This window comes from Mobula birostris, chromosome 28 (assembly GCF_030028105.1).
Source record: "Mobula birostris isolate sMobBir1 chromosome 28, sMobBir1.hap1, whole genome shotgun sequence".
Taxonomy (NCBI): domain Eukaryota; kingdom Metazoa; phylum Chordata; class Chondrichthyes; order Myliobatiformes; family Myliobatidae; genus Mobula; species Mobula birostris.
In genome coordinates this window covers 42,614,294-42,642,145 of record NC_092397.1, presented here as the reverse complement: position 1 = coordinate 42,642,145, position 27,852 = coordinate 42,614,294, and the positions used below count along the sequence as shown (strand labels likewise).

At 46.8% G+C, this 27,852-nt stretch overlaps 1 protein-coding gene and 1 non-coding gene across 5 annotated transcripts in view; both read right to left on the bottom strand.

Annotated features, from left to right (window-relative positions):
• Nucleotides 1–27,852, bottom strand: part of LOC140189264 (histone H2B-like) — a 621,074-nt gene that overhangs the window by 429,746 nt on the left and 163,476 nt on the right. Inside the window, exons 1-2 of one of the 4 annotated variants that reach the window (XR_011883491.1) lie at nt 10,330–10,461; nt 7–91 (exon numbers count right to left, since the gene is read on the bottom strand). The exons of 2 other annotated variants lie outside the window; for them this stretch is intronic. The gene's annotated coding sequence lies outside the window, so the exon portion shown is untranslated. Of the gene's footprint in view, nt 1–6; nt 92–10,329; nt 10,462–27,852 lie in introns of those variants that run through there. One more of the 4 variants, XR_011883490.1, reaches the window with a different exon arrangement.
• trnad-guc (transfer RNA aspartic acid (anticodon GUC)) lies at nt 15,470–15,541 on the bottom strand. The gene has a single exon. It is a non-coding gene; the product is annotated as a tRNA-Asp (tRNA).

Genomic DNA, 27,852 nt, shown 5'->3' with positions numbered 1-27,852 from the left:
TGCAGAGGGTGAGAAACATTGTCCAGAATTGCCAGGATTTTCCGTCGGGTCCTTTGTTCTACCACGGCCTCCAGTGTGTCCAGTTTGACTCCTAGAACAGAGCCAGCCTTTCCAATCAGTTTATTGAGTCTGATGGATCACCCATGTTGATGCCACTGGCCCAGTGCACCACTGTGAAGTTAGGCCAAGTTAATGAGCACAGTGGCACTGAGGGCCTGAAGTGTGTTTATATCAGTGCAGTGTAGAATGGTTAAGGCAGACGTACTTAGATTCTGGATTAGTACATGGCATGGTGACTCATCCATTACAGAGATCTGGCTGAGAGAAGGGCAGGACTGACAGATAAACCTTCCAGGATTTAGATGATTCAGACAGTCCTGAGGGAGGTGAATGAGGTTGGGGAGCGGTACTGCTGATCAGGCAGAATGTCACAAGGTCATGCTCACCCCAGAGGCTCATCCAGTCAGACAATCTGGATAGAGATCAGGAATAAGAAAGGTGCAATCACCATGATGGGATTATACTGTCGGCCTCCCAATAGCCAGTAAGAGACAGAAACAGATATGTTAACAGGTCATGGGATGATGTAAAAACAACAGAGTAGATCTGGTGAGTGAATATCTCCTCAGAGTAACTGGGACTCCCTTACAAACTGAGGCTTGGATGTGGCATTATTTGTGTTCAGAAAGGTTTCCTGAAACAATCTGTGGTCCACCAGGGAGGGGGACATTCTTGACTTCCCCTTGGGAAATATGGGACTCAGCAGAGTGGTGGCAGGAACAACCAGTGTTCAAAGAGGAATTAGACAGGTCCTTCAGGGGAAATGACCTGCAGAGCTGTGGGGACAGAGTGGGGAATGGGACTGTGGAAATGTTGTAGCAGGAGGTGGTATTAACTTGATGGGTCAAATAGTCTCGACGATCACAGAATGATTCTCTACCCAATAATAGTCTGAAGAAACCATTCTGACCTCCAGTGAATCTACCAAGCTCCAGGGTGGACAAGATCAATTGTGTAATAAGGACACACTTCTGTTGAAACACTGACACTGCATACCAAACACACTGAGCTGCCAGAGCACAGCACCGGCCAGTGAGGACACAGACCAGTACAACACACAGCTCTCTACTACAAAGTTCAAAGCTGAAAGAAAATGTACTATCAAAATACATTTCTGTCACCGTATACAACCCTGAGATTAGTTTTCTTGTGGGCATACTGCTGGTTTGTTAGAGCAGCTGGGGAGGGTTTAAACTAATTTGGCAGGGGTGTGGGAACAGGTGTGAAAAGACTCAGGGTAGGACGGATGGTAAAGAAAGCAAAGATCGCATGCAGTCACACGGTCAGGAAGGGCAGGCAGATGATAGGACATAACTGCAGCCAGCAGGGTGAGTATCAGTGCATGAGGGATGCAGAATCAATAAGGGTAGCAAATACAGTACTGAAACTGTTATATCTCAATTTACAGAGTATAAGAAATAAGGTGGATAATCTTATTGCCCTATTACGGATTGTCGTGACCATCACTGAACCACGGCTGAAGAATGTTTGTAGTTGGGAGCTAAATGCCCCAGGTTACACGTATCAGAGGGATAGGAAGGTAGACAATGGGGATGGCATGGCTCTGCTGGTAAAGAATGGTAACAAATCAGTAGAAAGATGTGACACAGGATCGAAAGATGTTGAATACTTGTGAATTGGGTTAAAAACCTGCAAGGGTAAGAGACGTTGATGGTAGTTATATAGAGGCCTTCCAACAGTTGCTGGGATGTGGGCCACAGATTACAACAGGAAATAGAAAAGACATATCAAAAGGGGAATGTTATTCGAGATTTCATGGGAGTCAGGGGAGATTTTAACATGCAGGTCGATTGGGAAAATCAGGTTGGAAATAGATCTCAAGAGAGTTTGCTGAATGCCAAACAGATGGCTTTTTGGAGCAGTTTGTCATTGAGCCTACTAGGGGAACAGCTATACTGGATTATGTGTTATTGAATAAACTGGAGGTGATTAGGGAGCTTAAGGTAAAAGAACCCTTAGGAGCCAGTGATCTCAGGATCATTGAGTTCAACATGAAATTGGATAGGGAGAATGTAAAGTCTGACACAGCAGTGTTTCAGTGGAGTTAAGGTAGTTACAGTGGTTTAAGAGAGGAGTTGGCTGAAGTAAATTGGAAGGAGATACTGGCAGGGACGGCAGCAGAGCAGCAACAGTTTCTGGGGAGAATGAGGGAGGTGCAGGATGAATGTATTCCAAAAACAAATAAATATTCAAGTAGCAAAATAGTACAACCGTGGCTGACAAGGAAATCAAAGCTAATGTAAAACCAAAAGGGAAGGCATATAACAAAGCAAGGCAGCAGAAAGGGAATTACAGACCAGTTAACTGGACCTCAGTGGTTGGGAAGATACTGGAGTCAATTATTAAGGAGTATTGGAAACACAGGACAAGAAAGGACAAAGTCAGCACGGTTTCCTTAAGGGAAAGTCTTGCCTGATGAACCTGTTGGAATACGTTGAGGAGATTACACGCAGGATGGATAAACGGGATGCACTGATGTCATATATTTGGACTTTCAAAAGGCTTTCTTTGACAAGGTGCCACAAATGATCCTGGCAATAAAAGGATTAATGCACGAGGGTGACCACTAGAAATGGGAATGGTGCTGGAGATGGACAGACCTGGAGCTTCCAGGATGCTGAGACCAGAGATTCAGTGGGTTGGTCAAACCTGAGGTTAGGCTGCAAATAGTTTGGTGACTACCGTGACTGGAAAGGGGAAGAGACAGAGAGTGCAATGTCTCCCTGTGGCTGTGACCCTCAGCAACAAGTACACTCCTTTGGATACCCCTGGGAGGGTGACAAACCAGAGAACAGCAGCCCGTCATGTCAGTGATACTGACACCCCGGTCCGATACTCCGCGGGAGGAAAGGTCAATCACAGCAGTGATGACAACAGACTCACAGTACAGGGGATGTGCAGGAGATTCTGTGGCAGCAAGAGAGATGCCACGGTGGGGTGTCCCCTCCCGGGTACTGGGGTCAGGCACGTCTCCGATGTGCAGGATTTCCTAATGATAAACTTGCCAGTTGATTTGGTGGTAAGGAAATCAAATGCAACGTCAGCATTCATTTCAAGAAGACTACAACACAAAAGCAGGGATGTAATGCTCAGACTTTATAAGGCATTGGTCCGATCACACTTGGAGCATTGTGAACTGTTTTGGGCCCCTTATCTAAAAAGGTACGTGCTCGCATAGGAGAGGGTCCAGAGGAGGTTCACAAGAATGATCCTGGCAATAAAAGGGTTAATGCACGAGGATTGTTTGCTGGCTCTGGTCCTGTACTCGCTAGACTTTAGAAGAATGAGGGAATCTCATTGAAACCTATCAAAAATAGAAAGGCCTACAATGGAGTGGGGAGGATGTTTCCGATAGCGGGGCAGTCTGGGATCACAGGGCACAGCCTCAGAACACAGGACATCCTGTTAGAACAAAGATCAGGAATAATTTCCTTACCAAAGGGTAGTGCATCTGCACAGCCTGTGTCAGGATGTAGTTCATTGACTATAGCTCAGTGTTTAACACCATCAATCCCACAGTCCTGATTAATAAGCTGCAGAACCTGGTCTCTCTGCAACTCGATCCTCGACTTCCTAACCAGGAGACCACAATCTGTGCGGATTAATGGAGATGAGCTAACCCCTATTGACATCAACGGATCTGGGGTGTCGACAGTAAACAGCTTTAAGTTCCTCAGCATTAGCATACCTGAGGATCTCACGCAGTCCGCACACACCAGCTGAGTGGTGAAAAAGGCACAACAGCACCGCTTTCACCTCAGGCGGTCGAGGAAGTTTGCTATGGGCCCCCAAATCCTAAGAACTTTCTACAGGGGCAAAATTGAGAACATCCTGAATGGCTGCATCACTGCCTGGTATGGGAACTGCATCTCTGTTAATCGCAGGACTCTACAGAGAGTGGTGCAGACAGCCCAGCGCATCTGTAGTTGTGAACTTCCCATGACTGAGGACATTTACAACAAAAGGTGTGAGAAAAGGGCCTGAAGGATCACTGGGGACCTGAGTCACCCCAACCACAATCTATTCCAGCTGCAATCATCCGGGAAACAGGACCGCAGCATAAAAGCCAGGACACACAGGTTCCGGCTCAGCTTCTTCCACCAGGCCAGCAGACTGATTAACTCACACTGATTTGAGTGTATTTCTATGTTATATTGGTTGTTCTATCTATTATAAATTAATATAAATTACTATGATTGTAAATTGCACGTTTAGACGGAGATGTAACAAAGATTTTTACTCCTCATGTACATGAAGGATACAAGAAATAAAGTTAATTCAAATTCAAATTAATATCTCCTCCTTGCTGACGATCAACACTGACACTGGTTCACCTCAGGGATTGTGCTTAGCCGACTGCTCCACTCCCCCTCTACCCATGACTGTGTGACTCAGCGTAGCTCAAAAGCCGTCCATAAATATGCTGGATACAACCATTGCTGGCACAATCTCAGATGGAGAGGAGAGGACTTACAGGAGCAAGATATACCAGCTGGTTGAGTGGTGTCGCAGCAACAACCTTGTGCTTAATGTCAGTGCGACAAAAGAGCTGATTGAAGGAAGGGTACGATGAGGGAACAGGAATCAATCCTCATAGAGGGATCAGAAGTGGAGAGAGTGAACAATTTCAAGTTCCTGGATGCCAGTATCTCCGAGGATCTAACCTGGTCCCAACATATCGATGCAGCTACAGTATAAAGAGGGCAAGACAGCGGATATGTTTCATCAGGAGTTTGGAGATAGTTGATTTCTCAATTTAAAACAGACAAAACTGCTATAGATGTATTCTATATATGTTATTTCTGTTTTTGCACTGTTTTCAATCTACATAAACATATCCATACACACACATTCTGTAATTTATTTATTCTTTCTATATTATCATGTACAGCATTGAACTGCTGCTGCTACATTAACAAATTTCATGACACACATCGGTGATAATAAACCTGATTCTGGTTCTGACTCTGAATTCATCCCCACAGACAGCTGTGGCCAATTCACTGAGTATATTTAATGTGGATGTTCTTGATTGTGAGTGGGATGGGAGGGGGTGGGAGAGGGGCTTGAGAGGGATAAGGATCAGTGATGGTCTCCTGAATGACCTGCCAGAGGAGGTGGTGGAGGGAGAAACGCACCAAGTCTCTGTTCATCAACACTTCTCAGGAACCTGTCATTCACTGTGTACATCCTGCCCTGGTTAAACTTCCCAGTGCTGGGTCCATTGTTGTTTTCCATCTGGATTAACATCTGGATGAGAATGTGGTAAACTGGATCAGCAAGTTTGCAGATAACACCAAGATTAGGGGTGCAGTGGACAGCAAGAAAGGCTAGCAAATATTGACATGGGACGTTGTCCAGTTGTTAAAATGGCAGATGGAATTTAATGCAGACAATTATGAGGTGTGTGCAACAAAAGTTTTAACGAGAGAAATGTGTGGTTTAAAGAGGATGAAGAAAAGCAAGAAGGCTGCGAGTGGAATGGCTCAGAGCGGGAAAAGGTTTAAAAAGAAGATCGCCATATCCAACGGGCAGCAGAGTGAGAGAGCTTTGGCTCAACTGGTTTAGGTGGTAACGAGGCGAGGTAGATTTACCTGCGTTAATTGTGGAAAGGAAGTATGTGTGTGAGCCCGGTGTTCTGTGCTCGGTGTCAGATGTTGAAAGTTCTGAAGTCTCCCAGCCTCCTGGATGGCAATATCCGCACCCAGTCTGTTGAGCTGTGGCTCCTAAGGGACTGCGTTAGGGAACGGGAGTTGCAGCTCGTTGACCTTCGTCTGGTCAAGGACAGCGAGGAGGTAATAGAAGAGTGATCACACCGGGACCACAGCAGACAGACAAGTGGTTAACAGTCAGGAGAGGGAAGGGGAAGGGTCAGGGACCAGAGAGTACCGCTGTGGCTGTCCCCCTGAACAATAAGTACTCCTGTTTGAGTACTGTTGGGGGGTAGGGGGGATATAGCCTACCTGGGGGAAGCAACAGTGGCCGTGCCTCTGACACAGAGCCCGGCCCTGTGGCTCAGAAGGGTAGGGAAAGGAAGAGAAAGGCCGTAGTGATGGGGGACTCTTTAGTTTGGCACTCTGTGAATGCAGGAAAGAAACACGGATGATAGTTTGCCTCCCAGATGCCAGGGTCTGGGAAGTTTCAGATCAAGTCCAAAATATCCTGCAGTGGAATGGAGAACAGCCAGAGGGTGTGGTACATATTGGTACCAGTGACATAGGTAGGAAAAGGGAAGAGGTCCTGAAAACAGACTACAGGGAGTTAGGAAGGAAGTTGAGAAGCAGGAGAGCAAAGGTAGTAATCTCGGGATTACTGCCTGTGCCACGAGACAGTGAGTATAGGAATAGAATGAGCTGGCGGATAAATGCGTGGCTGAGGGATTGAAGCAGCGGGCAAGGATTCAGATTTCTGGATCATTTGGACCTCTTTTGGGGCAGGTGTGACCTGTACAACAAGGATGAGTTGTACTTGAATCCCACGGGGACCAATATCTTGGCGGGGAGGTTTGCTACTGGGGAGAGTTTAAACTAGAACTGTTTGGGTGGAAACGGAACTGAAGAGACTGGGGAAGAGGCGGTTGGCTCAGAAATAGAGAAAGCTTGGAGGCAGTGTGTGAGGGAGGACAGGCAAGTGATAGAGAAGGTACGTGCTCAGACCAACGGTTTGAGATGTGTCTATTTTAACACAAGGAGTATTGTGAACAAAGCGGATGAGCTTTGAGCATGGCTCACTACTTGCCATTACAGAGACTTGGATGGCTCAGGGACAGGAATGGTTACTTCAAGTGCCGGGTTTTAGATGTTTCAGGAAGGACAGAGAGGAAGGCAAAAGAGATGGGGCGTGGCACTGTTGATCAGAGATAGTGTCATGCCTGCAGAAAAGGAGGATGTCATGGGAGGATTGTCTATAGAGTCTCTATGGGTGGAGATTAGGAACAGGAAGGGGTCAATTACTCTACTGGGTGGTTTTCATAGGCCACCCAATAGTAACAGGGATATCGAGGAGCAGATAGGGAAACAGATCCTGGAAATGAGTAATAACAACAGAGTTGTCGCGGTAGGGGATTTTAATTTCCCAAATATCGATTGGCATCTCCCCAGAGCAAGGGGTTTAGATAGGGTGGAGTTTGTTAGGTGTGTTCAGGAAGGTTTCTTGACACAATGTGTAGATAAGCCTACAAGAGGAGAGACTGTACTTGATTTGGTATTGGGAAATGAACCTGGTCAGGTGTCAGTTCTCTCAGCGGCAGAGCACTTTGGAGATAGTGATCATAATTTAGAAGATTGTCAGGCTAACAGGAAGGAGCTTAAGAAGGAAATTAGAAGAGCCAGAAGGGCCATGAGAAGGCCTTGGCAGGCAGGATTAAGGAAAACCCCAAGGCATTCTACAAGTATGTGAAGAGCAAGAGGATAAGACATGAAAGAATAGGACCTATCAAGTGTGACAGTGGGAAAGTGTGTATGGAACCGGAGGAAATAGCAGAGGTACTTAATGAATACATTACTTCAATATTCACTACAGAAAAGGATCTTGATGATTTTAGTGATGACTTGCAGCAGATTGAAAAGCTTGAGCATGTAGATATTGAGAAAGTGGATATGCTGGAGCTTTTGGAAAGCATCAGGTTGGATAAGAGGCCGGGACCGGATGAGATGTACCCCAGGATACTGCGGGAGGCAAGGGAGGAGATTGCTGAGCCTCTGGCAATGATCTTTGCATCATCAATGGGGACAGGAGAGGTTCCGGAGGATTGCGGATGTTGTTTCCTCATTCAAGAAAGGGAGTAGAGATAGCTCCAGAAATTATAGACCAGTGAGTCTTACTTCAGTGGTTGGTAAGCTGATGAAGAAGATCGTGAGAGGCAGGATTTATGAACATTTGGAGAGGTATAATATGATTAGGAATAGTCAGCATGGCTTTATCAAGGGCAGGTCATGTCTTAAGAGCCTGATTGAATTTTCTGAGGATGTGACCGAACACATTGATGAAGATAGAGCAGTAGATGTAGTGTATATGGATTTCAGCAAGGCATTTGATAAGGTACCTCATGCAAGGCTTATTGAGAAGATAAGGAGGCATGGGATCCAAGGGGACAATGTTTTGCGGATCCAGAACTGGCTTGCCCACAGAAGGCAAAGAGTGGTTGTAAATGGGTCATATTCTGCATGGAGGTCGGCGACCAGTGGTGTGCCTCAGGGATCTGTTCTGGGACCCTTACTTTTTGTGATTTTTATAAATGACCTGGATAGGAAGTGGAGGGATGGGTTAGTAAATTTGCTGATGACACAAAGGTTGAGGGTGTTGTGGATAGTGTGGAGGGCTGTCAGAGGTTACAGCGGGACACTGATAGGATGCAAAACTGGGCTGAGAAGTGGCAGGTGGAGTTCAACCCAGGTAAGTGTGAAGTGGTTCATTTTAGCAGGTCAAATATGATGACAGCATATAGTATTAATGGTAAGACCAAGGCAGTGTAGAGGACCAGAGGGATCTTGGGGTCAGAGTCCATAGGGCGTTCAAAGCAGCTGCGCAGGTTGACTATGTGGTAAAGAAGGCACACGGTTCATTGGCCTTCATCAACCGTGGAATTGAGGTAATGTTGCAGCTCGATAGGACCTTGGTCAGACCCACTTGTGTACTGTGCTCAGTCCTGGTCGCCTCACTACAGGAAGGATGTGGAAACCACAGAAAGGTGCAGAGGAGAATTACAAGAATGTTACCTGGATTGGGGAGCATGCCTTATGAGAATAGGTTGAATGAACTCGGCCTTTTCTCCTTGGAGCGACAGAAGATGAGAGGTGACCTGATAGAGGTGTGCAAGATGATGAGAGGCATTGACTGTGTGGATAGTCAGAGGCTTTTTCCCAGGGCTGAAATGGCTGGCACAAGAGGGCACAGGTTTAAGGTGCTTGGGAGTAGGTACAGAGGAGATGTCAGGTTAAGTTGTTGTTTTTTTTTTATTTATTTTAAACGCAGAGAGTGGTGAGTGCATCGAATGGGCTGCCAGCAATAGTGGTGGAGGCTGATACGATAGGGTCTTTTAAGAGACGTTTGGATAGATACACGGAGCTTAGAAAGATAGAGGGCTATGGGTAACCCTAGTAATTTCAAAGTTAGCTACATGTTTGGCACAACTTGTGGGCCGAAGGGCCTGCATTGTGCTGTAGGTTTTCTATGTTTCCCATCTCCCCAGAGGGAGGTTACAATCTGGAACACAGTCCGAAGGGGTGGTGCAGGCTGGTATTTAAGGACCATCTGGATGAGCATTTGAATCACCAAGGCAGGGTAGGAGACAGACCAAGTGCTGAGTTAGTGGGGACAGATTCTCAATGGTCACTATGGACATGCAGAAATCACTGACAGTGAAAGTGCAATGGGAACCTGAAACACAGAACTTCAGGATGGTCATACCTAAAACATTCAGTACCCAGTATGATGGGATTGTTGTTGTACAAAGGTATTAATCGCCACATACTGAACCAACCCCCTCAAAAGGCTACCAAAATGCTGCCATTCCCTGTGCACCAGTAACAATAGTCTTCTATGGGAATTTGGTGAAGTACTCTGGGTGATATTAGGAGAGATGGCTGACAACTTGGTCACAGTGGGAGGGTGCAAATATCTTCTCAGAGGATAAGGGGTTCAGTGGAACAAGCTCACAGCTCGCAGTGGAGGAGTGTTGTGGTCAGGGTTGTACAGGATAGAGACAGACCCTCTGGCCCATCACATTTATGGTCCCCATCATGCACAGCTACACTAATCCCACTTCCCTGCATTAGTTTCATATCCCTCTGGGCCTTGCTCACTGAAGTCCCTGTGCATGTGCCTCTAATATTGTTACACAGTTCCCTGTATGTGGCATCACAGGTAGACAGGAATGTGTGTTCTGCTTGCCTTGTCAGCCAAAGAACTGCCTCTCATTAGAGTAGGACAAAACTGTTTAAAGACAGATTTAAAGGGGATCTGAAGGGTAAATATTTCACACAGAGAAAAGCTGTATTGTAAATCAGTACCAGAAGAGGTGTGCTGGAGGGCAGAAACTCCTCAGGAATCTGTGTGCATCCTGCCATGATTTAACCTCCCAAAATAGAGTCACTGGTCTATACAGAAATGAAACAGTCCCTTCGGTACAACTCATCCACGCCGACCAAGTTGTCGAGCTGAACTCGGCCCATCTGCCTGCATTAGGCCCGTATCCCTCTCAACCTTTCCCATCCATGTGACTGTGCAAATATGTTTTAAGTATTGTACCTGAGGCAGAGAGCCGGTGCAGTGAGGCGCTGACAGACACTCACTGTTCCGCGGGCAGGAAGAGGAGAGGCGGATCCCCAGTGAAGCCGAAACCCCAACAAGTAGAGACCGACTCCACTTCCCTGCAGAGCCGTCCCGTCCATCCGGATTTACCGCGGCCGCCCCGCACCGGGCCGTTTCCCAGGAAACGACGTCGGTGAAGGAGGGCCCTCTGTGACGTCAGCGCGTCAGTGTCGTATTCATATTGTGTCACGTGCCGGAGGGGCAGCGGGAGCTGTCAATCACTGTAGCAACTGGGAAACTTGCGAACATTGTAAATAGAATGGGGACAGTGGAAGATTTCCGGGACCAATGTCCCCACCCCCACGGAAATTGAGTGTGTTATAGACAGTAATATTCATATTTTAATTTGACTCTTCACGGTCTCAGAAATATTTAATGTTTATATCTTGTATATTTTTGTGTGGATAATCTTTTGTAATTTTGTGGAAAACACGTTGTAACTGAATCACTGAACACACCGTGAAAAAAGAGCATCACGGAAAAATACTGTCAAAGTCAAAATTTAAACCCAAGGCAAGTTGTTATTATAGTACTTATATGTCACCATATAGTTCAAAGTACAATTTATTCTCACAGTACATACGTGAAACCATGTACTGTACAACCTACTTGGAAGGAGGTACAGAGGAGATGTCAGGGGTAAGTTTTTTATGCAGAGTGGTGAGTGCATGGAATGGGCTGCTGGCGGCCGTGGTGGAGGCGGACACAATAGAGTCTTTTAAGAGACTCCTGGATATAAACATGGAGCTTAGAAAAATAGAGGACTATCGGTAAGCCAAGGTAGTTCTAAGGTAAGGACATGTTCGGCACAACTTTGTGGGCCGAAGGGCCGGCATTGTGCTGTAGGTTTTCAATGTTTCTATTATGTTTCTGCAACCCTGAGAGTCTTTTTCGGTGGGCAGTCTTAACAAAATCTACAGAACAGTACCTGCGAATTGTAAATATGAGGAAAGATAAACTGTAAGCAAACTGTGCAAATGAAGAAAGGTAAATTGCAATAAATAACGAGTATGAAATAACAATATAACAGAGCTCTTAAATAAGTGTTGCTATCCCCTTTTGTTCAAGACACTGATGGCTGAGGGGTAGTAACTGTTCTTGAACCAGGTGATGCGAGTCCTGAGGTACCTGTACCTTCTACCTGATGGCAGCAGTGAGAAAAGAGCATTGCCTGGGTGGTGAGGATCTTTGACGATGGACGCTGCTTTCCTACGGCAATGTTTCATGTAGATGTGCTCAGTGGTTGTGAGTGTTTTACCTGTGATATACCGGGCCGAATCCACTACCCTTTGTAGGTTTTGCCACCTCCGGGATGGAATCCCATTGGTCATGATGCATATGCCTTGGGGTGGATTTGATCCCATGATGCAGGAAATAAAGGGAATTCTGAAGTATGAGTGAGTGCCCTGATTATGTGTCTGAATGGTCACGTGAGAGTCACTGTCCTGGACATCTAAGAGAACTCTGGTGGCGTGTGTGTTCACACATTATGGAGCAGAAAGAATGAAGTCTGTTGAGAAGTGGGTGGAATGGAAGAAGGGAGCGCTTGCAGAAGTACAGATGTTGTTCGTCCATCATTGACGTCGATGAGGACCTCGACACCATTATGATGGTGTCGAGACTAGCGAGTGATTTGGATTTAAGTGAGGGAGAGCTGCGCAGCGTCAGCCTCACTCTCTTCCTAATTCCCATCTGGATCCAGTGGCAAGACAGAGTCTAGACGGCTGGAGATGGGACTAGGCGCAGTGGATGACCAGGATGTCTTCTGTGTCTTGTCCTGCTCTACACGTTCCACGATGCTTGCAGAGACCGCCTTCTTGACCGTTGGACCTTCCATTGGTCTCGTCCGCTCAATCTGCTGGAGTCTGTCTTCACATGCTGGGATGTATAGATATAAGGAGAAAAATGTGAGGAAACTTTCAGCTGGCCTGTGGTGTTCACCTGGAGTGAAATGCAAAAATAATTGGTTGCTTCTCACAGTAAGAGCAGAGAAGATGAAATAAAGTTAGAGAAAAAGGACTTAGGAAGAACAGGAAAATGTAATCGAGTCTACCTCAGTGTGTAACAAGACACAACTGGTACCAATGTCTGAGTAGGAAGTAGTAGGAACCTGCTGTACCCCTGCCTCCCACAGGTACAGTTACAACAAAGCCCACCCCAGTCGTGTCTCCTGAGTACTCGATGAGGTAGGTGTAAACCTCTCACTAGCACAACGGGAGAATGAGCAATATGGAGACTTTTATGCACTTTGAACTAAAATGGCGTGTTATATTGAAGTGTTTCCTTCACACTCCATAAGTGACATATGATACACAGTATTGCACAAAAAGCAGATGAGCACGTTAATGAATTTATAAAGTAGACAAGCGAGGTATTTCAGAAGTTCACGGATTTACTCGATCGTAATGAATGTTATTGTAAATGATGAGTAAATTAGCCCAGGTTAAATAAAATGCAGACTGTTACCTGTTTGAGATGAAAAGAGGTAAGTAAAATTCTGAGTAGTTTACAATAATTCCAGATGAAATCAAGTGATTCAAACTGTTAAGGGAATGGATAATATTTGTGTGAGGACTGGAGACTCCCTGGACTGCTCTACCATTATATCAGTAATATTGACCGTTGTATAAAAATATTGTGACAGTTGCCCGTTATTTTATTAATTAATTTGATTAATTATTTAATTTGAACGTTATTTTAACTTGTATTCTGTTTTATATTTAATAAAAATGACAGTAACGCCATTGTTTTTGATCATTGCAAGATTAACTTCTGTTTACAATTTCACTCTAACTTTCAACATTACCTGCTTTACATGCTGTATGGGTTTTGCTTTTCTTTGATTCACTTTAACAAACATGGGGATGTTGGCAGTGGACACAGTAGGGGTCACAGATGGAGACAGCCTGGCCACTGAACTTAAAGATACCCTCGGCGCTAAGGCAACTTCGATAACAGTCAGTTTCAGCCTCTATCGCCATCACCACCACAGACTATGAAGCTTACTTTAAATTATCCTTTCCCAAACTGTACTGTAGAAGCTGTACAATTGTAATTCTGCCCATTGTAAAATAGCACCTGATGAAAGCCCGCATGCTTGGCATTGACAGCTTCTTCTCCTGTTCCGAGACGAGGAGAAATGTTAGTGGGTATGTGGTTTCTGCACCTCATGTCACTGATGAGGCAGCACAGCTCCTGTTCCATTCAAACAACATGACCCTTAGTTATGAATGCATGTTGGGACTAAACGGTCGAGTTGTTGAGTGTGCTGTAGGGGGCCCAGACATTCGGAAGGTGGGTTAACAGTGCAATCTCTAACCCTCAATTGTACTAAGTTTGATTCTGTTTACCACTTTGATAAGAAGATTAGAGCTGTGAAGGGAGCACTGGACCGCACTGCCCAGAGAAATCACACTTGCCAATGGAACTGCTTTGAACGATGGCCATAAACTTCTCATCATGGACTGCATGAATCCTCAGCTCTGAAGCTGCTTCATGAGGATGAGGGTGAAGTCTGTTACTGCAACTACAGGGTGATGGGATCAGATTTAGGTAACACTACGTGCAATGTCCATGTCACCAGTGATCCTATAATTTATGTTAATGGCACTTACAGTATTGGCTGGCAGGCCTACTGCTGTTTGCCAGGAGTATCCTCTTTGCCTTTAAATTGAGCCTTTGGCCTGAACAAAAGCTGTCAAATATTTATTGATATTTGGAGTCTGTAGCAGAAAATCTAACACCTGCCAGCATTGACGGATGAGGAGAATGATGAGCGTTACTGGTTTGTAGTGTTCCTGTTCTGGAGACCTACCAGACGGGATCGTGAGAACATCAGTATGACCCCAGTGTTGCGGTGATCGGCTAACAACACTGCTGTAGTGCTACATGATACAAGTCTGGTCATCAAAGACATATCTAACAAAGTGGCAGCAACCTGCATCATGGCCTTTCAAATCTGAACAGCATTAAACTTCCTGTTGGCCGAGAGGGGAGGCACTTGTGTCATTATTGGACTGAAATAATGCAAAACATCGTCGATTTTATCCGTGCAGATCCCGTTAGAAGCTGTTAAAGTGAAGAAGTTTGGGCAGGAGTTACATACGACTCTATCGTCACCTTTGGAACCCTTCTGATTAGCCTCATTCTCTGCCAGGAAGTTTGTGTAACTCCAGTGTACAGTGGGCAAGGGGGTTTATATTCTTGCTGGTGTTGAAATTTGTTTAGATATCTTACTGAGAGCACTCTGTGGAGAGAGGACCTGAAGGACAGCTGCCTCCTATCGTTCAGCAATCCTACTGTGCAGACAGACGATGACAGGATCACTGGGGAGACTCGAACTTTCTGTGCAATTCAGCTGCATCCACAATTCATGTGGTCGTTTACAGGACGGAAAGGGAAGTGGGGACTGTGGATGTTACAGCAAGTCAAGTTAATGTAGCGTCTTGGCAAGGATAGTTCACAGATCGTGTACAGTCAACCCAGGGAAGAAAGGTCTTTGAAGAGCAGAGTTTCTCTTTGCACAGCAGGGGACTGGAGCCATTTTGCACACCAAAACAAGATGAGGCTGCAAATGAAATGTTCCAGGGTGACACTTAATATTGGTCACACACAGGAGAAATCTGCAGATGCTGGAAATCCAAGCAACACACACAAAATGCTGAAGGAACTTAGCAGACCAAGCAAATCAATGGAAAAGAGTAAACAGTCGATGTTTCCGACCGGCACCCTTCGTCTGGACTGATTTTGGTTAGTTACCTTACTACTGTGGCGGGACCATGCGGGAATTCATAGTTGACAACAAAAACCCCGGATTAATATGCTCGGAATGATGGACTCTGTAACAACGAACAAGTAACAAATAACGGTGCTGAGATATAGATTCTCAGGGGATACTTGAGGAAAGAGGTTGACAATAACACCACTTTCTTCTCGGAAGGCTCACAGCAGCCCAAGCAATTCCATCCTTCCCAATGCCCAATGAACTGAATAGCGTAAACACAAATTCTTTGTCCGATTTTATTTGTCTTTTGATGTCAATATTCCCATTGAATACAGTAATGTAGTAAAACTACATCTCCCCATCGGGGAATTGAACCCCGGTCTCCCACGTGACAGGCGGGGATACTAACCACTATACTAATGAGGACAACGGGAATTCTGCAGATGCTGGAAATTCAAGCAACACACATCAAAGTTGCTGGTGAACGCAGCAGGCCAGGCAGCATCTGTGGGAAGAGGTGCAGTCGACGTTTCAGGCCGAGACCCTTCGTCAGGACTAACTGAAGAAAGAGTGAGTAAGGGATTTGAAAGTTGGAGGGGGAGGGGGAGATCCAAAATGATAGGAGAAGACAGGAGGGGGAGGGATAGAGCCAAGAGCTGGACAGGTGATAGGCAAAAGGGGATACGAGAGGATCATGGGACAGGAGGTCCGGGAAGAAAGACGGTGGGGGGGGACCCAGAGGATGGGCAAGAGGTATATTCAGAGGGACAGAGGGAGAAAAAGGAGAGTGAGAGAAAGAATGTGTGCATAAAAATAAGTAACAGATGGGGTACGAGGGGGAGGTGGGGCCTTAGCGGAAGTTAGAGAAGTCGATGTTCATGCCATCAGGTTGGAGGCTACCCAGACGGAATATAAGGTGTTGTTCTTCCAACCTGAGTGTGGCTTCATCTTTACAGTACAGAAGGCCGTGGATAGACATGTCAGAATGGGAATAGGATGTGGAATTAAAATGTGTGGCCACTGGGAGATCTTGCTTTCTCTGGCGGACAGAGCATAGATGTTCAGCAAAGCGGTCCCCCAGTCCGTGTCGGGTCTCGCCAATATATAAAAGGCCACATCGGGAGCACCGGACGCAGTATATCACCCCAGTCGACTCACAGGTGAAGTTTTGCCTCACCTGGAAGGACTGTTTGGGGCCCTGAATGGTGGTAAGGGAGGAAGTGTAAGGGCATGTGTAGCACTTGTTCCGCTTACAAGGATAAGTGCCAGGAGGGAGATCAGTGGGGAGGGATGGGGGGGACGAATGGACAAGGGAGTCGCGTAGGGAGTGATCCCTGCGGAATGCGGGGGGGGGGGGGGAGATGTGCTTAGTGGTGGGATCCCGTTGGAGGTGGCGGAAGTTACGGAGAATAATATGTTGGACCCGGAGGCTGGTGGGGTGGTAGGTGAGGACCAGGGGAACCCTACTCCTAGTGGGGTGGCGGGAGGATGGAGTGAGAGCAGATGTACGTGAAATGGGGGAGATGCGTTTAAGAGCAGAGTTGATAGTGGAGGAAGGGAAGCCCCTTTCTTTAAAAAAGGAAGACATCTCCCTCGTCCTAGAATGAAAAGCCTCATCCTGAGAGCAGATGCTGCGGAGACGGAGGAATTGCGAGAAGGGGATGGCGTTTTTGCAAGAGACAGGGTGAGAAGAGGAATAGTCCAGATAGCTGTGAGAGTCAGTAGGCTTATAGTAGACATCAGTGGATAAGCTGTCTCCAGAGACAGAAACAGAAAGATCTAGAAAGGGGAGGCAGGTGTCGGAAATGGACCAGGTAAACTTGAGAGCAGGGTGAAAGTTGGAGGCAAAGTTAATAAAGTCAACGAGTTCTGCATGCGTGCAGGAAGCAGCGCCAATGCAGTCGTCGATGTAGCGAAGGAAAACTGGGGGACAGATACCAGAATAGGCACGGAACATAGATTGTTCCACAAACCCAACAAAAAGGCAGGCATAGCTAGGACCCATACGGGTGCCCATAGCTACACCTTTAGTTTGGAGGAAGTGGGAGGAGCCAAAGGAGAAATTATTAAGAGTAAGGACTAATTCCGCTAGGCGGAGCAGAGTGGTGGTAGAGGGGAACTAATTAGGTCTTGAATCCAAAAAGAAGCGTAGAGCTTTGAGACCTTCCTGATGGGGGATGGAAGTATATAAGGACTGGACATCCATGGTGAAAATAAAGCGGTGGGGGCCAGGGAACTTAAAATCATCGAAAAGTTTAAGAGCGTGAGAAGTGTCACAAACATAGGTGGGAAGGGATTGAATAAGGGGTGATAAAACCGTGTCGTGGTATGCAGAATCGAGTTCGGTGGGGCAGGAGCAAGCTGAAACAATAGGTCGGCCAGGACAGGCAGGTTTGTGGATCTTGGGTAGGAGGTAGAAACGGGAAGTGCGGGGTGTGGGAACTATAAGGTTGGTAGCAGTGGATGGGAGATCCCCTGAGCGGATAAAGTCGGTGATGGTGTGGGAGACAATGGCCTGGTGCTCCTTAGTGGGGTCACGATCGAGGGGTAAATAAGAGGAGGTATCCACGAGTTGTCGCTGTGCCTCGGCAAGGCAGAGGTCAGTACGCCAGACTACGACAGCACCCCCCTTATCGGCGGGTTTAATAATAAGGTTAGGATTAGTGCGGAGGGAGTGGAGAGCAGAGCGTTCTGAAGGAGTGAGGTTGGAATGGGGACAAGGTGCGGTGAAGTCGAGACGATTGATGTCCCGTCGGCAGTTAGCGATAAAGAGATCCAGAGCAGGCAGAAGGCCAGAGCGGGGTGTCCATGAAGAAGAGGAGGGTTGAAGACGGGAGAAGGGGTCATCGGTGGGGGTGGAAGAGTCCTTGCCGAAGAAGTAGGCTCGGAGACGGAGACGGCGGAAGAAAAGTTCCGCATCATGGCGAACACGGAACTCGCTGAGGTGTGGGCGAAGGGGGACAAACGTGAGGCCCTTACTGAGAACAGAGCGTTCTGCCTCCGACAGTTGAAGGTCGGAGGGGATGGTAAAGACCCGGCACAGATGAGAGCTGGGATCAGAGGGGGGAGGGGGGAGGCTGGGGGTGTCAGTGGAGAGGGGAAGGTTGGGGTGAGAGGAAGATGGAGCCTCTGAGGGCCCAGGAGCTGACGGTGGGATCTGAGGAAGACGGGGCTGCGGAGTGGTGGTGGGGGAAGGGGAGACGGGAGTCACAACAGCAGCACACAAAGACCTGGCCTGGAGTTCAAGGCTGGAGTTGCAGTTGGTGGTTGCGCAATCGTTGTGAAGGTGTCCATGGTCGTTGCTGGAGTCCGGGTTTCTATCCCTCCCCCTCCTGTCTTCTCCTATCATTTTGGATCTCCCCCTCCAACTTTCAAATCCCCTTACTCACTCTTCCTTCAGTTAGTCCTGACGAAGGGTCTCGGCCTGAAACGTCGACTGCACCTCTTCCTAGAGATGCTGCCTGGCCTGCTGCGTTCACCAGCAACTTTGATGTGTGATACTAACGAGGAATTGTTATTAGTAGCCCATGTCAGGCACATTTAAGAGGACAGGAGGGTGAACAGAATTACCTTGATGTTTCTCAGCTGTAATACTGGAGCCTTTCACTCGTGTCCCTCTCACAGCAGTGTCTCAGTTTGCTCCAGCGATTCAGTCACCTGTTGTGCTCAAGGATTAGCGAAAGGAACTTCCCTCGTTCGAGCCCAAATCCGTGTTGTTGGAATCAACATTTTTAATCACAGTTATATATTTATATTTCTGTTTTTTTAGTGCGACAGGCGGGAAACGATATGTAGCTAATCCAATTCTGAAGCGACCACTCCCACTTCATTGAAACACTGGGTGTTGTGTATCTCCGGTCTGACGGAGGATGGCGACCTCAACCGGACATAACAGGAACTGCACCAGAGTGAGGAATCACAGTGACCACAATTCAGAAAACAGCTCGAACCACAGTCAACAACAACAGGAATTCTGCAGATGCTGGAAATTCAAGCAACACACATAAAAGTTGCTGGTGAACGCAGCAGGCCAGGCAGTATCTCTAGGAAGAGGTGCAGTCGACGTTTCAGGCCGAGACCCTTCGTCAGGACCACAGTCATACACTTCTAGCGTCCGAGTGGTCCAACCCTGACAACTCGCATACGAATTCCAGAAGTCATTTAAATCGACGAGTGAGTGTAAAATTATTATTCACCCTGGGCTGGCCAGTGGATCAAGGATTGAAGTGCTGTCCCTCGCATTTTCCCCCGTGAACCGATCAGTGCAGCTTCCTGCTCTTACTCTAACCCAGATTCCCACAGTCAACGAGGACACATCAAATCATGTATATGATGTGTTCACACTGAGTACCGTCAGTCTACTCACCATCCACTCTATTTATACACAGTGGGATCTCTCTCATCCCCCTCTCCCTTTACCAGAGTAAATAAAACCCTTTATTGTGATTCACAGATGTAATATAGATTCACTGAATCATGCGGCCCGAAAACAGGCCTTTCGGCCCACAATGTCACGCTGACAATCAACTACCGATCACACCAGAAAAGAGCTCGCTTACTAGCTGTTGCCTTCAGTGTCTTGATGATTCAGGTGGTCGCCCAGACAATTCTCTAATGTTGTGAGTGTACCTGCCTCACCAGCCAGTCGGGCATGGGTTCCAGTTTCCAAAAACATCGGCATGAAGTACTCCATGTGATGCTCTCTAAGTTTACACACGTCAGGACAGTTTTCTACTATGCTGATAAACCCGGGTTAATTTGATAGGAGCTCCGACACCTCCAGAGCTCTCCATGGAAACAATCGTCAATCTACCGGCCGAATGGACGCCCATGGGCCCAGCACGCTGCCGCTGCGCCTCTCTGCTGTTGTCTGAACGTGGTGACGCGCTGCTCCGTTGTGGACGTCGCTCATTCTTCTCTTCATTTTTATTTGTCGATTCTTTGCTGACGTCACATCGTTTCATAGAAACATGGAAAACCTACAGCACAATACAGGCCCTTCGGCCCACAACGCTGTGCTGAACATGTCCTTGCCTTAGAAATTACCTAGGCTTACCCATTGTCCTCTAGTTATCTAACTCCAATAGAGGGCTTCCTTTATAAATGTTTCCTTTATTAACTGTTCTTTGTTGATTTATTTATCTCTCTGCTTTTCTTCTCGTATTTGCTATCTCCTGCCCCATCCTGATATTATCTCTGTGCTGTCTGTGCTCCGACACATTCGGAGACCTCGTTCCCGACATGTCAGCAATGGATGTGTTGCACATTATTTACTGAACCCAGTTTCAGTGGCCCTGCTGTCACACATTCTGTTCATCTTCCACCGTGTCTCTTCCGCGTTCTCTCTCTTTGTCTCCGGGCTGTCCTTCGGCATAAATATCAATGGACAGGGGCTGAGCTGCAGCTGAATTGACACAAAGTAGACTATTTCCTCCTGTGGCCCCTATCGCCGCCTGAGGAAGGTAGACCCAAACAACCCCGCTCTCCTGCCTGCCTGAGGAAAGATATCTTTAACGACCGAGGGGATGGGGCAGAGGGTCATAAGGTTTGTCCGGTCAGAAGAACAGATACTCTCTGGTATAATCCCATTCCTTTGCAAACTCACTGAGCCACAAGATCAGGAGTCGGGACCAATTCTGAAGATGTACGGCTCAACAGGAAAGCAGTTCAGTCCATGTTGGCGGCAGATGATCATCCGCATGTTTAGAGTGACCAGAGTCACTCAATCCATGGATTTTCCAATGAACGCCCTGAATTCATAACAAGAGCTTTACAGCGCTATAAAATAAATAGCTTTCTTTTCTTTATTGTATAGTTTTATCAGGAGACGGCGACAAAATTAACTCTTTGGGAGATGGAATAAAATAATTTGAAATTAAGTGGATACGGGTTATTCCCTCCGCAGTGGAACATGCCCGCTGAAACTTTAATGAACTTCTGGTCTACGGCCCTCATCCCTCGGCCATGACAGCTGCGACACTCAGCCTGGGAGGCAGGAGGACATTTTTTCAAAAGAACTCATGACTATGTTCCAGGGCGATTCGGCTCAACATCAACGTCAGGGTCATCGAAGCTGGGCTGACATACTCTCCACATCCACTCTTCATTGGCTTTTCAATATTCGATAGGTTTCAATGAGATCCTCCCTCATTCTTCTAAATTCCATCCAACGAGCAGAGGCTCAGAGCCACCAAACGCTTCTCGTATTTTAGCCGTTTCATTCCGAGATCATTCTCGTGAAACTCCTCTGTGCCCACACAACGCCAGCGCATCCTTTATCAGAAATGGGGCCCAAATTTTCTACAATACTCCAAATGAATCTGATCAAAGTCTTACATCTTCGTTATATCCTTGCTTTTAAATACTCGTCCTCACGGAATGAATACTAAAACCGCATTTGCCTTTCTTACCAACGACTCAACCTGCAACTTAACCTTTAGAGAATCCTGCACGAGAACTCCCCAGTCCATTTACATCTCCGATTTCCGAAATCGCTCCTCATATGGAAAATTGTCCACACTTTTATATCTTCTACCAAAGTGTATGACCATACACTACCATACTCTGTATTCCATCTGCCACTTATCTGTCCATTCTCCAAATCTGACTAAGTCCTTCTAAAACTTTCCTGCGACATCAACACTACCAGCCCCTCCACCTAATTTTCTGTCACATGCAAGGCAATCAATTTCCTCATCTAGAGCATCGAGATGTATCATACAAGGCAGAGACCCCTCCAGAACACCACTAGTTACCGACAAACAACTGAGAAGTCCATATTTATTCCCAGCCTTTGCCTCGCACCAGTTACAAATATATTGTCCATGCTCTTATCTTTCCTGTAATGCTATGGGCTCTAATATTGTTTAGCAGCTTTATCTGCGGCTCCTGACAAATGCCTCTGAAAATCCAAGTAAACAACATCCACTGACGCTCCTTTGTCCATCTTGCCTGTTATTTCCCCAAAGAATTCCAACAGATTTGTCAGCTAAGATTTCTCCTGAAAGAAACCATGTTGACCGGCCTATTTTAACAGGTGTCTCCACGCACCCAGAAACCTCATGGACTCCAGCATTTTCCCAACTAGAACAGCCCTGCTAACCGGTCTGTAGTGTTCTGTGTTTTGCTTCCCTCCCGTCGAGAAGAGTAAAATGACATTTACAATTTTCCAGTTCTCTGAACCACTCCAGAAGCCCGTGATTCCTGAAAGATCACTATTAACGATTCAATAATCTCGTCAGCTCCTTTCAGAAACCCGCGGTGCAGTCCATCTGGTCAGGGGACATCTCCCTTGCGGCCTTGCAGCTTCCAAACACCTTCTCCTTAGTAATAGCAACTACACTCACTTACTTCCCCTGACCTTCTCGACTTTCTGACATATTGCTGGTATCCTCATCATAAAAGACGGACGCAAAATACTGATTAAGTTCGTCCGCCTTTTCGGCGTCCCCTATTAATACCTCCCATTTCCAGCTTCCGATGCCCGCTCTGACATTTGTGTTAACTTTCTATATATAGAAACATTGAAACATAGAAAGCCTGCAGCACAATACAGGTCATTCGGCCCATAATGCTGTGCCGAGCATGGACTTACTTTTGACATTACCTCGGGGGACACATAGCCTTTTATATTTCTAAGCTCCATGTACTTATCCGAGAGTCTATTAAAATACCCTATTGCATCCGCCTCCACCACCGTCGCCGGCAGCCAGTTCCACGCACTCACCACTCTCTGCATAAAAAAACTTACTCCTGACTTCCCATCTGTACCTACTTCCAAGCACCTTAAAACAGTGCCCTCTCGCGTGAGCCTTTTCAGCCCTGGGAAAAAGCCTTTGACTATCCACAGGATCAATGCCTCTCATCATCTTATACAACTCCATCAGGTCACCTCTCATCCCCCGTCGCTCCAACGACAAAAGGCCGAGTTCACTCAACCTATTCTCATAAAGCACGCTCGCAATCCAGGCAACATCCTTGTAAATCTCCTCTGCACCCTTTCTATGGTTTCCAATCCTTCCTGGAGTGAGGTGACCAGAATTGAGCACAGTACTCCAACTGGGGTCTGATCAGGGTCCTATATGGCTGTAACATTACCTGTCCGTTCCTGAACTCAGTCCCACGGTTGATGAAGGTAAATACATCGTATGCCTTCCTAAACCACACAGTCAACCTGCAAGTGATTATATCACGCTGTATTTTTTGCAGTTTTCTACACCACCCATGAAATGCAGACTGCTAAACACAGAACAATAAATACTACGTTGAGAAAACATAAACAACAGAAGTGCGAACAACTCTGTACACTTGAACCCAGGCGCTGATGGGATACGGTCAGAAGACCGTAAGAGAAGGGAGCAGAGTCAGTCTGCCCCATTCCATCTTGGCTGAGTAATTATCCTCATGAACTCCATTCTCACGCCTTCTCTCCCCAGTCTTTGACTTCCTTACTGAGCAAGTAACCACCCTCCGCGTTAAACATACCAAGTGACTCGGGCTCCATCGCCGTCGACAGCAAAGAATTCCACAGATTCACCGCCCTCCGGCTCAACACAATTCCCTTTGACCTTTGTCAGAGTTGAAATGCTCATAAAATCTGTTATATCAGCAATATCACAGACAAAATGCTGGAAGAACTCAGCAGACTGTCTGGGTATTGCCTTGTATTTGCAGCATCTGCATATTTACTTGTGTTTGTACATCAAGAACGTCGTTATTTAATGGTTTCTATCCCGACCTTGATTTCTCTGTTGTATTTTTCTTTGTATCTGTGTTTCCAGACTGTTTGTGCGTGTGACCAGGAGGGAGTTGCAGGACTGAAGGACAGTTCAACATGGGAAACTGCAGGGACACGAGATATGGGTCGTTCAGTGTCGCTGGTCTCCATTTGTAGCGCAATAATGATCAAATAATGAAATCTGTAAAAGTAGCTCTTCCGTGACAAATCTAGAGTTTAACATTAAATCTGCCGGCCTCATTACCACCAAAGACTCTGCTGAAGTAATGCCCAAGAATTCTGATGTGTTGGTCTGCAATCGTCCAATGTTTACATCAGAGACAATGGTGTTTATTTAAAGTCTTTGTTCAAGTGCCGTCACTAAGACAATTAGTGAAGTGTTTGACCGTATCGCTGGAGATTGATGCTCTGTTTGAATCGAGGCCGTTTTTAATGCATCAGCTCAGAGTGTCTAACGGAGCTGTGAATTCAGGAACAAGAGAAATTACAGACTCTCACTGAAATGGTGTATCCAGTCATCTGGCGATAGAAGACGTTAACTATCCTTTTATTTCAGCCTTTAGGATTCCGGGAAAGCCGCGGTGTCAGCTGCCGTTGGTGGAAGTTCAAGTTTAATTCCAATGTTGTGATTGTGATATGTGAAAAGCCGGCTCACAGCATCGATTGTCAGTCACCATCTTCCAACCCCGGAATAGACCATTCATAGTCTCCTTTTCCACCTCGTTTCTGTGGCGCAATCGGTCAGCGCGTTCGGCTGTTAACCATAAAGTTGGTGGTTCGAGCCCACCCAGGGACGCTGGTGATCCAGTAGTTTTTGCAGAGCGTTATATTGCCAGCTGGGTAACGCTGTGCTGTGCGGAGACCCTGCGACTGCAGCGTTAACTTCAGTGGGAATTAAAATGTTTTTTTAAAAGCTTCTCTTTCACACTACCCCTGGAGATCAAATCATTGCACAGCGTATTGAGAGAGAAGAACGTTAAGCAATAACAGAATGCAGAATGAAATGTAACTGCGACAGAGACAGCACAGTGCGGGTAAACAATCAGGTGCCGCATCATCACGGGTAGATTGTGAGGTCAAGACTCCATCTTATCGACTCGGGCACCATCCAGTAGACATAACGGCGGAGTTGAAGCTATCCACAAGCCTGTAGTACGTGCTGTCTTGTACCTTCAGCCGGATAGAGGAAGGGAAAAGAGAGAGTACAGTACCTGGGGCGCATGGTATATTTTTGTCAGGAGTGTGTAAGTTACATACTCCTTGACCATTCTCTTTGACCATAAGTGTGTGTTTCTTTGACCGACATCCCAGAACTAACGGACTTGCCGGATCTAATGTCGTGGTCCTGATTAAATTTTGGATCATTCAGTTTCATACCACATAGGTTCCCGATCGTTGTATTTTCACTATGGATGTCCAATCCCTATACACGTCCAGCAAACCACCCACCTCCCCCTCCCCCCGCACCAGGAAGGTCTCAAATCTCTCCGCTTCCATCGAGAAACCAAACCCAACCAGCTCCCCTCCGCCACCATTCACCTCCGTCTGGCAGAACTTGTCCTCCCGCTTCCTTTAAACACAAGGTGAGCCATGGACACCGGCCTGGGTCCCAGCTGTGCCTGCCTCTTCGTCGGCTACGTGGGACAGTCTGTGTTCCAAGCCTACACTGGTGTCGCTCCCTAACTTTCCCTACACTATATAAATGACGGCATTGCTACCTCTTTCTGCACCCATGTGGAACTCGTCCACTTCACCAGCTTTGCCTGCAACTTCCACCCTGCCCAAAACACCTGTCCCATATCCGACAGCTCCCTCCGTTTTCTTCATCTCTCTGTCTCTATCTCTGAAGACAGCTTGTCTACTGATGTCTATTACAACCACACAGACTCTCACAGCTACCTGGACTATACCGCTTCCCACCCCGTTACATGTAAAAATACCAGCCCCTTCTCTCAATTCCTCCGTCTCCGCCGCATCTGCCCCCAGGATACAGCGTTTCATTCAAGAGCAAAGGAGATATCGGGTTTTTTTTTCAAAGAAAGGGGCTTCCCTTCCACCACCATGAAAGCTGCTCTCAACAGAATCTCTTCCATTTTGCTCACGTCTGCCCACCGCATCCTTGCTCCCTCCCCCAGGGAGAGGGTTTGTCTTGTCCTCACCTACCTTCCCTCCGCCTCCGCCTCCGCCTCCAGCACACAATTCTCTATAATTTCCGCCATCTCCGGCGGGATCCCACCACCAAACACATCTTTCCCTACCCCCTCTACTTTATGCTCTCTACAGGGATGCCATGTGAATCCCATGTGCGTCCGTCCCTCCCACTGATCTCTCTCCTGGCACTTATCCTTGCAAATGAAACAAGTGTTACACCTGTCCCTACACCTCCGCCCTCACTACCATTCAGGGCCCCAAGCAATCCTTCCAGGTAAGGCGACACTTCAACTGTGAGTCTTTTAGGGTCATCTACTGTATCCAGTGCTCCCGGTGTGGCCTCCTGTATATCGGTGAGACGTGGCACAGATTGGGAGACCAATTCACCGAGCACCTACACTCCGTCCACCAGGACAAGGGAGATCTCCCAGTGGCTACCCATTTTACTTCCACCTCCCATTCCAATTCCGACATGGCAGCCCATGGCCTCCAATAGTGTCGCGATGAAGCCACGCTCAGGGTGGAAGAGCAAAACATTATATTCCATCTGGGTAGCTTCCAATCTGATGGCATGAACATCGATTTCTCAAACTTCCGGTAATGCCCCCTCCTTCACGAAGCCCCATTCTCTTTTCCCTCTCTGACCTTATCTGTTACCTGCCCATCACCTGCCTCTGGTGTTCCGCCACCCCCCTTCTCTTTCTTCTATAGCCTCCTCTCCTTCCCTGTTCTCCGGCCCAGTATCTCTTTCACCAATCAAAGTTTCAGGTCTTTAATTTACCAGCCACCTCCCCACCCCTACCGGTTTCACCTATCACCTCGTGTTTCTTCCTCCCCTCACCGTCTAACTCCGATTCCTCGTTGTTTTTTCCCTCCAGTACGGATGAAGGGACTCGGCCCAAAACGTCGACTGTATTTTTTCCCACAGATGCTGCCTGGCCTGCTGAGTTTCTCCAACATTTTCTGTGTTGCTTGGATTTCCATCATCTGTAGATTTTCTCTTTGTGCCTCTATCGATGTCGTTCCACACTAACATATTCATGTGCCTATCTAAAAACATCGTATATCTTCCGTCTCTGAACCTGGCAGCCCGTTCCAAGCACCCACCCCACTCTGTGTAAAAACGTGACCCGCACATCTTTAAACTCTCTCCTACCTTAAATTCATTCCCGCTGTAATTTCAAATCCCTACCCTGGGAAACCAATTCTGACTATCTGCCCAATCTATGTCTCTCATAGTGTCAGGAAGCGAGCAAGCAGCATCACTGTAGACGCACCACACCCTGTTCCAACTCCTTCCTTCTGGTAGGCGCTTTAGATCACTGTATGCCAGGACACCTAGGTACAGGAACAGTTTCTTTCCGTATGCCATCAGTCTTATGACCACTTGAATTTTAGTCTATTATAAACCAAGTCCACCTGTACATACACTGGTATACAGCACCTCATTGTATATAGTTCAAGATTATTTGCAATATTGTTTTGTTTGCTTTTTGATTCTGTACAGCGAGAGCTCAGGGAAACGGGCATCAAATTCCCTGCATGTGTCCTCATACTTGGCGATAGTAAAGGATTCTGATTCTGATAATTCGGTCAAGTTTCCTCTCAGTCTCTGATATTCCAATGAAGGCAAACAAGATCAAACACTTTAATCAGGCAACACTACAAATCCTGCCGATCCTTCCTGTGAAGTGTCCATTCTTGTAGAATCTGGAATAGCGTCAGAACAGGATTTAACGAGAAACTCTCGAGAGAAATTAATTCCAACCCTGATCCACGACCAGTGAATGATAATTAATGAATCAATTTACACTCACAGCGTGAATTAGCGTGAGTCGATTACTTGGCC